Source organism: Falco cherrug, chromosome 1 (assembly GCF_023634085.1).
Source record: "Falco cherrug isolate bFalChe1 chromosome 1, bFalChe1.pri, whole genome shotgun sequence".
NCBI lineage: Eukaryota > Metazoa > Chordata > Aves > Falconiformes > Falconidae > Falco > Falco cherrug.
Window position 1 is genome coordinate 47,243,955 of NC_073697.1, and position 11,136 is coordinate 47,255,090.

The window sequence follows — 11,136 nt, forward strand, 5'->3', positions numbered from 1 at the left end:
GGTCACCAAAACAATGTATATTATGCACTATTTTATATGCAAATAATGTACAATTCTGAGCAGAATATTGACTAACGGGAAGAGAAGAGACCTTTGGAGCACTAAGCAGAGCAGCAGTTTACAAATTCTGGAGTATGCCATTTTTGCATCAAAGTCTTTTAATTACAGAATGAATAAATCTACCCAGACAAAATTTCCTTGGGCTCTTCAAAGACAGTCTTGACTGTTTTGTCAAAGCACTTTCCTTTGTTGCCTGCACATAAATTATTGTGTGCAAAAAACCATGTCAGTTAAGAGAGAATACGAGTTATGAAATATTTCCCTGTGCTTAAGCATACATGCTTGCAAATCTCATTAAAATTCTGTTGAGTTGCATTGCCCACACAATTTGCAATCTTAGCAAAAGCCACACACAAGGCTTTCCTCCCCACTGTTTACACGAGCATTTTGGAAATGGGGCATATACTGCTACGCAGAAAGGCAAATAGAGACAAGAGTGAAACATAGTTTGTCGAGCTAATAGAACAGCAAGCCTTCCATTTGTTTCTTTAGTCTTAGAGAGCCGTTTCTGTTTAAGACTTACATGTTCCACCGCTAGCAAAGCTGGTGACAAGCATTTTCACTGCAGGTTGTTAAAGTGTGTGGGCTAGTCTAGTTTTAGCTATGAGAATATTTCCCAGCCATTATTAATGGTAGTGGTTTAATAAATGATTTAAGAGGTTGATATATAACAACAAAGAGACAGAAAGCCCTAAAGAGACTGGTTGTACCTTCAACCGAACCCGCTAAACTAATCTAAAGACTACAGCAAGCCTAGAAAAACATCAAATTAATCTGAATTCAGGGGTTTCTGATGTTTGCAATGAGCTTGGCTGAAACCAACCTAATTATTTTCATATTCCTTTATAAAAAAGTTACCAGTACTGCTTAATTACATGAGTAATAACAGACAACAAAGCCTCCTTCTCACACATTCAGGACTGTGGAAGCACTCTTTCATGCAGCAAGAAACGGTATATATAAAATAATTAAGACGGACATCAATGAAAGCAAGAAGGGGCATGAGCTTCAGGAAGCCTGCCAAACCACTGGGGCTTCTGGCAGAACATCCTGAATGTCTGCGATCCACTCGTTCAAATATGGGCATCAAACACCTTTGCAGAGACACCCCACACTGGTGGGTCACACCAGACCATGGGCCAGCAGCTGCCTCCTGCTGCCCGGACAGGTTTAGCTTGCCCACTTCAGCTCTAGGACAGCACTGGCAGGGAAACTGAAAACAGGTAAGATAAACTCTGTCACAAATAGCTCTGAAAAAGCTATCAGAGATGCCCACCCTCATGTCCCAGGAATTGTCATTGCTCCAGGTCCACCCCTCCATCTCTAGAAGGGCTCACAGACCATTTCTGAAGACAGAGATAGATGGGAAGAAAAACCCAGGTGTCCAGCAGTTTCTTATTTCCCCCTACCTCCAAGTAGTCAGATGAAATGAATGAAGAAAACTCCAACTTTACTCTATGTGTACTCTTAGAGCTTAGACCATCGTGGCTGCAGCAGCTTAATGCTGTTCCATACATTTGCAATGCAAAGAAATACCAAACCTTTTTACTATTCTAAAACCTGTTGAAGGCAAAGAATCACTTTCTCCTCAGCAGAGAGCTGTGGGCCAACTCCAGGCTGTTTCTCTTGCCATTTGGGAAGCCCAGTTTATCCCCTCACTGTTGCAGGAGGAAGGGGAAAGGGATAACCAGCTCAATCTAGATGTTCAGCTGATTCCAATTAGATAGTGATAATTTACAAGAGGTGATAATGCCACCAACAGGTGAACTAGTGTTTTTCCTGATTTACACCAGACAGGGATGAGATTCACCATCAGCAGGTAAACCCTCAGGGTGTGGATGAGACCACCTCAAAAACCAGGTGGCTTCAGCTTGTCCTACTTAAGAACCTCACCTTTTACACCAGCGTGGCAGGAGTAGGTGTGCTCCTCTGCAGAGCCTTGTCTTTATGTGGCTGTGTGTGCTGGGGGAAGCATCCCTGAGGGTTTTCAGAACTGAGCAAAGCTCCTTTCTGCAAGAAGAAAGGTCCTTTCCACAGGAGCAGGGCTTTGAGCACAGCCCACACCAGGGAGAAAGCTTGTTGAAGTCTGCAGCTGAGCTGGTGAAGGTTACTGGAAGTAACTGGACAACTTTTTGGCTGTGCCACCCCTTTCCTAAGAACTCACACCCCACCACACTCTTCCAATCCAGCCACAGCAGAAATGCCTCCCATGGAGCAGAATTCAGAGCTGGGTGTCTGAACCAACTAATCTTTTTATTTATTTGCTCAGTCCTTGACTCAGAGTCAAACCTCTCTTCCCATGCTTTCTCCTTGCACATTCACACGGTGTTCCCAGCCCATTTGGTCCATGGCAATCTCAGGTGGGTGGTCACCTCCTGGCTGTGGCAGTGGTTTGCTCCCGTGCCTGCAGCATGCATGGCTCTGGCAGCTCGGTGGCTGTCAGGGAATTTGCAAACCAGAGCAATGAATTGTAGGGGCTCTCGCGGGAAAGTGCTTCTGGCGCACACACACTTATGCAACTGGAATTAAAATCAGGTTTCATTTCCATCTCTGTGTCAAACAGAGTAAATCAGCATTTGCCTCATAAGCAAGAAGCCTGGGACAGCAGCTTCCCCAGCAATAGCCTCAGCGGCAGAAACACATACCTACCAGTAGTGAAAGATCTTCCACTTACAGTGTGTTTTAACCTGGCCCGCCTTCCTCCACCCCTGCACGTTTTCTGCTTATAAAAATTAATTGCTTCATAGCTGAAGGCAGGGTTTAATCCTCAAGCATAAATTCATACATGCAGTGATGTGATCAGTGAGGTTTGCGGGATTAAGTCCTTGGGTCCACCAAAAATTTTCACAGGAGTACAATTATAATCAGACATGCAGCTACACAAATGTTTAAAGGTAAGCACGTGTGCAATTGCTTGCAATTTGTTGCAGTTTTTAAAATCAGAAAAATTCTTCAGCATCAAATCAATGGGAGCTGCCTGGGCAGATATGCACAAAATAAAGCTGATGAGAAAAATCACTTTTTAGGGATCTTCCTGTTTATTTTTTACTTAGTCCTTCCTCAATTCCAAAATCCTTTTTGAAGAAGTGACTTTCCTCTGCCAGGCTTTACACTGTTGCTTCTCCTGACCTGAGCCCCTCCTGCAACCTCTGCTTTACTCCCAAACTTGAAGTTTCCGCCAAAGGTGCTAAGATTTTTACCTGCACTTTTTACCTGCACATCTCACAGCTTTTTCCTTGCAGCCCCAAAGACAAATAAGCATAAACATGGAGTTAATGTTTTGTTAATATGTTCCTTCACCTGAGCCCCTCCCCTTACCCCAGAAATTGGGAAGAAGAGATCTTCAGGTTATCTCCAAGGTGACCTGCCTGGTACAGTGGTTCCTGTGGCTCATGAAACAGTTTCTTGCCCTCCCCTGAGAGCTGACAACTCCCACCCTTTGCTCAGCCATGTCCTGTTCCCTCTCAACTCCAATGAAAATCCAACCTGAGGCAGCTCGCTACTGACTGCAAGTCCCAGACCAAAAAACAAGCAGCACAGCAGCAGGAGATGTACAGGAGGAACTCCCACCAGCAAACTGCAGCTTCTTATGCCAAGACCATTAAGGAAACAATTTATAAAAGATTTGTTCCTCAGAGCAGCTCCCTTTGCAAAACCTCTTCAGTCAGACACTTTCCGTTATCACCTGCTGCTGCTGCTGCATCTCCAGCAGCTGCTTCTGATCTGCTCCGCAGGTCTGCCACCAAAGCCATCTTTCACATCTTAAATTTCCCATATCACTCTCACAACTCCTGTACTTACAAAAATCTGGCAGCACCAGCCCACGCTCTGCCTGGCCAGCTGCCTGATGCTGGTGCAATCTCCCACATACTTTTGATCCACATTTTCAGTTGCTTTAGAGCCTTTCCAGTTAAGGGCTGCACCACAGAAGTGAACTGTTCTGACTATACCCCTCGGGGCTCTGGGGTCTGGAGCGGAGCTTTCCCCAGGTGAGCCCAATTGCTGGGTGAATAAGATGTTTCAGCTGGGTGGTCTCCCAGACCCTCTGCTGCTGAGAGCTGTAGCTCTGTTGAACACTACCTGAGACCTGTGGCTATTGCTCTGGGCTTTCGTCCACCTCCACAGCAGGAATGAGATCATTGGGGTTGCACTTGCACCCTAACCTTGGACCACCAGATGTAAGCCATGGACAATACAGTCCATAGTTTGGTTCCCTTCATAACGTCTAAAAAACCACACCAACTGCACCAAATTCTGCAAAATTCTCACTAACTGATGAGCTACTGTGAGAGGTGAATGTAAGGTAAGACAGACTGAATAAAAGCCACTGCAGCTGCACCATAAACAGTGATCCTACAGCATCAGTGAGATATTCTAAAAATACTGGGCATGTACCTGCACCTTCTCCTGGCAGAGTTTGTATGGCCCCCTGTCCTCTTTGACTTCTGGGTTTCAGGGTAAAAATATAACTCTTGCACCCTGTGCAAGGTTCTCTGTGCCACGTGTACCTGTGTACAAACTAACCTGAGCTTGTGTGTGCAGCACCCTGCTGACAGACTGAAACTATCATGGGTATAAGGAAAAACCTCACTTCACTGTACAAACTTTGCCCCCTTCTGATGGTACCAGTCATCAGCCTGTTTCATGGGCTACAGGTAAAATCTTTAAAGGATTTTAAAGGAGGAGCCAACTAAGTTTGCTATAATAGGAAGCAGTTTGCTTAATGAAACAGAGTGCCAAACAGGATAATATTATTCTCCCCCCTTACTAGAAGCATAATGTTAATTAAAGCAAAGGTAATGAAAGAGGAAAACACATACTTAATGTTTCTCCATCAATCTAGAAATCAGACTTCTTGTTCTAGACCCTTTTAGAAATATTTGCTCCTTTCAGGCCATGCATGCTGGGGTTTGAATGAAAATGGACTGAGATAATCAGTATTTAAACCTCTACATAGAAGATTTAATTCCTAAAGTACAAAATTAACCTTAAATATTACCTCTCCAGTTATGCACTGCATAAAAATTTAGCTTTCTTAAATCTGGAATTATTAATTTTTGTACTGAGTGACAGCCGCTTGTACAGTTGTTTCCAGTGAGAATTTATGCTTGATCCAGGCAGAGGAAAGGAGCCTGGAATCAACCTCTTGCTCTCTGCTACTGGTAATTACCTTTGCCGCAGAGTAGAGCGTGCCAGGCGCAAAGCATCCCAGCAAGGCCCCAGCATCAGCGGCAATGGCATAAATCAAAATGTGACAGCATGAAGGGACAAATAAATCACCAGGGGAGAGATGATGTGGGGAAGGATAAAAGCTATAAGCAATACAAGCGGATGAGTACATGGCCAACACCAACTGTGCTGGCGCTGTTTTGGTTGGCATCAGTTGAGCATCTGGAGTTGAGCTGGGTTCGTGGTACAACCTGTGCTTTGGAGACAGGAAAAATGAGACACAGAGAAGAAAAGCCTGAGTTTTCCAAGAGCTTCAGGGGAGCGAGGCACCCTCTCCTGGTACAGGGTCTCGTCTAAGCAAGGTTCCCAGGGACAATTAGTACCAGAGCTAGAGACAGCATAAAGGCATCCCACATCCTCCTCTTCTGATGCTGGCATGGGGAATTTGTGTCATCCTTTACTATTCAGATATACCAGAAGTATTTCTACAGGAATAATTACTTTTTGAACTTCTGCTGTTCTTTTTGAAGAGGAAAAGAAATCTATGCTACGATGCATTACAGGTATTAATAGAGAAATGTCCTAACAGAAACTACTTCCTTGGAAAGTAATTCACAGAAGGAGCCTCTCCTCTTAACTATACATTGGAGCTGGGAAAGTAAAGAGGAAATCTGCTTTTTTGGGGGTTTTGTTTGTTTGTTTGTTTATTTGTTTTTTCAGAGGAAGAGAGAATGGGAAGCAGAGAAGGATTTGGCTGTTGAGGGTATCTCATCACAGTAAGTGGCAAAGATGCTTCAGTACTACCACATGTCATTTTAGAGGGATGATGTGTTTGGGAGGAAAGTGAAATGAATGCAGCAGCTTCCCAGAAATCATCTCCCAAGGTTTTATCTTTAATATCTTTCCCTCCGTACTCTGATACAAACTATATTGAGAAAACCCTGATATCAGCAAAGCAGCCCATGTTGATGCCAAAGTGCATGGCCATGTCCCAGCCCCACTCGGCAGAAGCGACAGCAAGTCTCTTGTTTCCTACAGGAGCCCGAGCAGGATCCTAGCTTTAGTGATGTCTCCATTGTCACCAAACCACAGACACTGTGCATGGAAATACCCACTCTGGGCTGCGGGTTCCTCTGATGAGGAGGGTGCAAGTGCAAAGCCAGGATATTTTAGCAGGAAAGGGCAACTGCCCACCAGCCTCATAGTTAGGGAAGAGAAGGCTCTTCTTTGCTGGAAAAAGGGAACACATAAAAATAAGCTTGCCCAGCTCCTCTTCTCTTATCCCAGTGAGGGAATTAAGCAGCTAGTTTTTATACCATCAGGGTGTTCATTTCTGGTTTGGTTTTTCATTATGAACTTGAAGACCAGGGCACACTTACATGTAGCGAACAGCAAATACCAAAGATCATTACAAGGATAGAAGCCACATAAGGCAGGTGTGTGGGGAGAAGAAAAACAATAGCTGAGTGAAGAGAAACTATTAAACACCTGGAGGAAAACAAAACCAGGACCCATTAGGAGGCCGACAGGCAGTTAACATAACGTACATTCAAAAAAAAAAATATATACAGCATTTTGTGTGAGATTCTCACTTTGGTTTGTGTCCCGCAGCACTATTGAGATCGATGGCTTGTGAAGTCCTAAAGAGCAACCAGTGGTTTTGTCCGTATTAGGTCTCTGGAAATTTCAGTTAACGAGGAGTGGAAGGAGACAGGTTTTTTAATTATTACTGCTTTTTACATTTAACTACTCTGAAGCACCCAGCCCTGAGGAACAGAAGTCCCTCTGGAAGCTGATAGCAGCTTAGAACAATAAGAGGCAAAATCATAAGGTGCTTCAGAAAATTTCATACTAGCCATGAGGGACACAAATACTGGCACTTTGGAGAATATATCAAGCACCAATTATGGATAAAAAGGGCATGCAGAGGCAAAGGAAGAGTCCATGTTAGACAAGGAAATCCACTACACTGACCTTACCCTGCTCCAGGAGAGCATTTCTTATACCCCTTGCAATACACTTTTGATTTTGTGGAATCCAAATCCTGCTAGACTCCCGCTTTCTTTGCCCTTCCCCCCACATTTTTGGATAGAATTACAAAATGATGGGGTTAATAGAGCACAGAACAGCTGCAATCTATTTGGACCTCACTGAAGGACTTGATACTGTCTCCTGAAATCATGCTCCAAATTAATTCAAGTTGATTCAGGCAGGAACACAGTCATGCTGATTGAAAGCTGCCTGAGAAGACTGTAAACACGGGGCAACAACACGTGGCCATGTTCTTGCTGTGGGCACCACCGTGGAGCCGGAGCACTGCTTGCTGCGGTTTAACCACATCGGCTTTCCAGGGGAAAAAAAAAAAAAAAAGGGAATTCAAGGATCACTGACAAGAAGTCCCAGATGCAGTTAAAATAAAAGGGAGTTACATCCATTTAGGCAGAGGGATAAAAGTCATGAGGTCAAGAGAGTTAAGAAATGTTGATAAAACAAGTCAGCTTTTCAGTGGGAAGAGGGGGAGGAGGGTTGAGCAACCCTGTGTACCTGTGCAGTGAGAGATGAGTACATACCGTTTAACAGAGGGGAAAAATCCGGGAGATGGCAGCATTAATAGAGATCCTTCTCACTCAAAGGCAGGCACAATAATAACATTATTGGATTCATCAGCTTGCAGCCAAACAGCTGTCTGTAACGCCAGAGGCTGCGTGTGCTGGGTGCATTCCCACCCATGCTGCAGCAGGGATTCACGGCTTTCTGACATGAGAAACTTGACCAGAAGAGCTATTGGGGAATGAGCTATTTCACAGTCACCGGTCTGGAACAGCTCCCTGCTCAGACCATTGCCTTCCACAGTAAGTGTCGTTTTACTGTGGGTTAATTAATGCTCTCTTCCAGAGCAAAATACTTGCTCTGTAACACACTCCCTCAATACAGTTGAGCAGCAGCTCTTGCAAACTAGATTATTCTGGACGATTTTGCATGGTAGACAAGCCCCAAAATCCAAACGCTCTCAATCCATAGGTAGAAAATCCATCCAGTGACCAGAGGAAAGAGTTTCAGAACTGATACAATCAGGACCCTGCTGCCCTTGTCAATACCAAAAGTCTGCTGAGCGCCCATCCCATCGCTCCTTAAATCTACAGGAATTTTGCTGCTTTGATAGGAGAGGAATTGATTATGCCCAGTTGCACGGTTTCCAAGGAAAAATAGCTTTTTATATTATTTTTTTAAAAATCACTTTCAGGTTTAGTTAGGGATTTATTTTTGTTTTTCATTTATTTTCAATACAGTGAAAGTGCTTCAGCTTTGGAAAGGAAGGAAATTTTTACACAAAGGTAACTGAGAACAGTCTGGGAAAATTTAGGGGAGGGGGACACGTTTAAAGAAGTATGGCCTGGGAAAGATAGCTTGCGCTTTCCCAAACGCTGTTGACAATAATTTTCTTTGACATCCCTGCTTCTTCGCATGCATGGTCTCCATATTCTCCAGCAGAAAATAAGACTACAAGAACTTCCCTGGCATCTCCTGCCCAGTGCTCTCCGGCCACATACAAGGAGCTCACCTTTGGACTTAGTGAAATTTCAGTTTTACAGAATCCTATGTGAAACTCTTCATCCTCCTCCTCCTCCCTGTCTTCTAGGAGGAAACCACTGCTGCTCTGGAGAGGCTGGTACCTTTTCCTGCTCATGCTTTGAAATATCCACCCAATACAGCGATGGGCATTTCCTAAAGCACCCAGGTGGCTGGGGAAGCCAGTTGTTCAAAGTGCTTTAAAAACTGGTTTGGTCATTCAGCTGTTGGTGTTCTTCAGTAATTTGGATTTTGCACCCAGAGCTCAGGAGAGCAAACTCACTGTGAGCCCCATCACCTCCCCGGAGTGGGCTGTGAGTCCTGGGAGAGCGTTTGGGCACCTGGTACAGGACACTGCTCTCAAAACACAGGCTCGAGCCTGACTCAATTCACTGCAGGGGTAATTCCAGTTCCTCCTTCCAAATCGAGAAGCCTCCTTCCCATTTCTGCCCATACCTTACCCAGGTTAGGAATTTGGACGAGGAGAGCTGGCAACAGAGCAGGAGGCAGGGCAAGGCAGATTGCCCCTTCATGCAGCAGAATGGGGAACCTTTACAGGTGAGCATCTTGTGCTGCATGATACCCTGTCTCATCACAAGTATTCACTGTCACTCAGCCCTCAATACACAGACATCTCCAGACTGGAAAAAAAAGCAACCCCAAGCAACCTTAAAAAAAGCCTGATTTCTAGCTTAATGCAGACTCCATAAACAGCCAGTCACTAGGGATGTAAGAGTCAGCCTTCTCCATCTCTCCCTGCCTAATGTGAAGCAGATGTCTTCTATTAATGAACTAATTGCTAATTAGTAACCACTTCATTTCTCTTCCATCAGCTCTCTTTTCTAGTTCAGGCATAGGGAGGGCAGGCTGTGTAAATAAGCCAGCCCCCACAGAAATGTATTGCAAATAAAGCAATTCAAAGGCAACAAGGTAGGAGGTGAGCAATACAGTGCCTTTTGCCAGATGGGACATGTGATGGGGGACACTTCATTTTCTGCTTTGCAGGTCTGTTGACTTGCCAGGTTGCTTAACTCTCCTGTATTTTGGTCTCAAATCCTTGCTTGTACCTTGCCTGTTCACACCTTACACACTAAACAAAGGGCATGTCTCTGATTTCAGTGCTTAGCAGAAAGGGGCTGTGATATTTCCTACCGTCCTGGGACATTGTAACAGGGTAAACGTTACAATCAAGTTACTCCTTGCTTGCTTGCAATGGAACAGAGCTGAGCAATGTCAAGTCACAGCCAGATTCCCATGCCCAGCACAAACTCATACAAAGATCATGTGAATGGGCTTTGAAAGGGAACGAGGGCAAAACCAGACCTTGTGCTCTAGGGCATACAGGTTAAGTTGATGTGGCATAACACCAGGACTTTTGTTAGCATGATTTTATCACTAAAACCAGAACTGCATACCTCCTTGGAGCCAAGTTCACAGAACTTGAAAAGCCTAGACCGCCAAGGCCTTAGTCTATTGTCCCATCACCTACGGGACAGTGCATAGGGTATCATGACAGTAATACGTGAATGGCTTGCACAGCACAGTGACTGGCATCACATGAGTGACCCAGACACAGAGCAGCTTTACTCCTGAAAGCTGGATGGGACATGCCCTCTGTTCTTTGTCCACTCTGAATTCCAATGGGAAACTCCACCATTTGCCCCAAAAGCTTTCTGTTTGAGTTGCATCGCTCTGAGCTGACACAGATAGAAGCCTGTGACTTTGGTGGTAAATACTCCACTCATGGTCCAGAGATGAAAAATTTTTCATGGTAAATATCCTATTTTCCTGGTCGGGGTTGCAGTACATCTCGGACAATCCTCAAAGTAAGAAGCTGCAGCCCTCTGATCTGCTTCTGGTGCAGCATCCTCATGTCTCTGCTCCTGAGATGCTCAAGCAGGAGAGGAGAGCACCCAGCAGCTGGGACACAGTACCCGGTACCCCTGAACTTGGGACCTCTGAATTCCAGTCCAAAATGTTACATCCCAGTTCAATCAAGAGAGATTATTTCCCTCTGGGCTCTGCATTCAAAAATATGATGATACTTACGCATTATTTATAGACAAGGGATAGCATTCAAATTCTGCCTGGGTCCCAGCCACCACATTGCATCTTTCTAATGGTTTCCCAATAGAGACAGATTCCTGTTCTGGCTGCCTGACTCTCCTTTCCCCTTTCCACCTGATACTAAGGGATCTTAAATGCTTAGAAAGCTATAGCCATGCTCATTTTGTAATACACTGGAACTCTCCTTTTGCATCATTCTAAGGGGGACTTACTTTAATGTGGTTCTTGGAAATAATTTCTCCCCTCATAAAACACCCCAAACTGTAAACC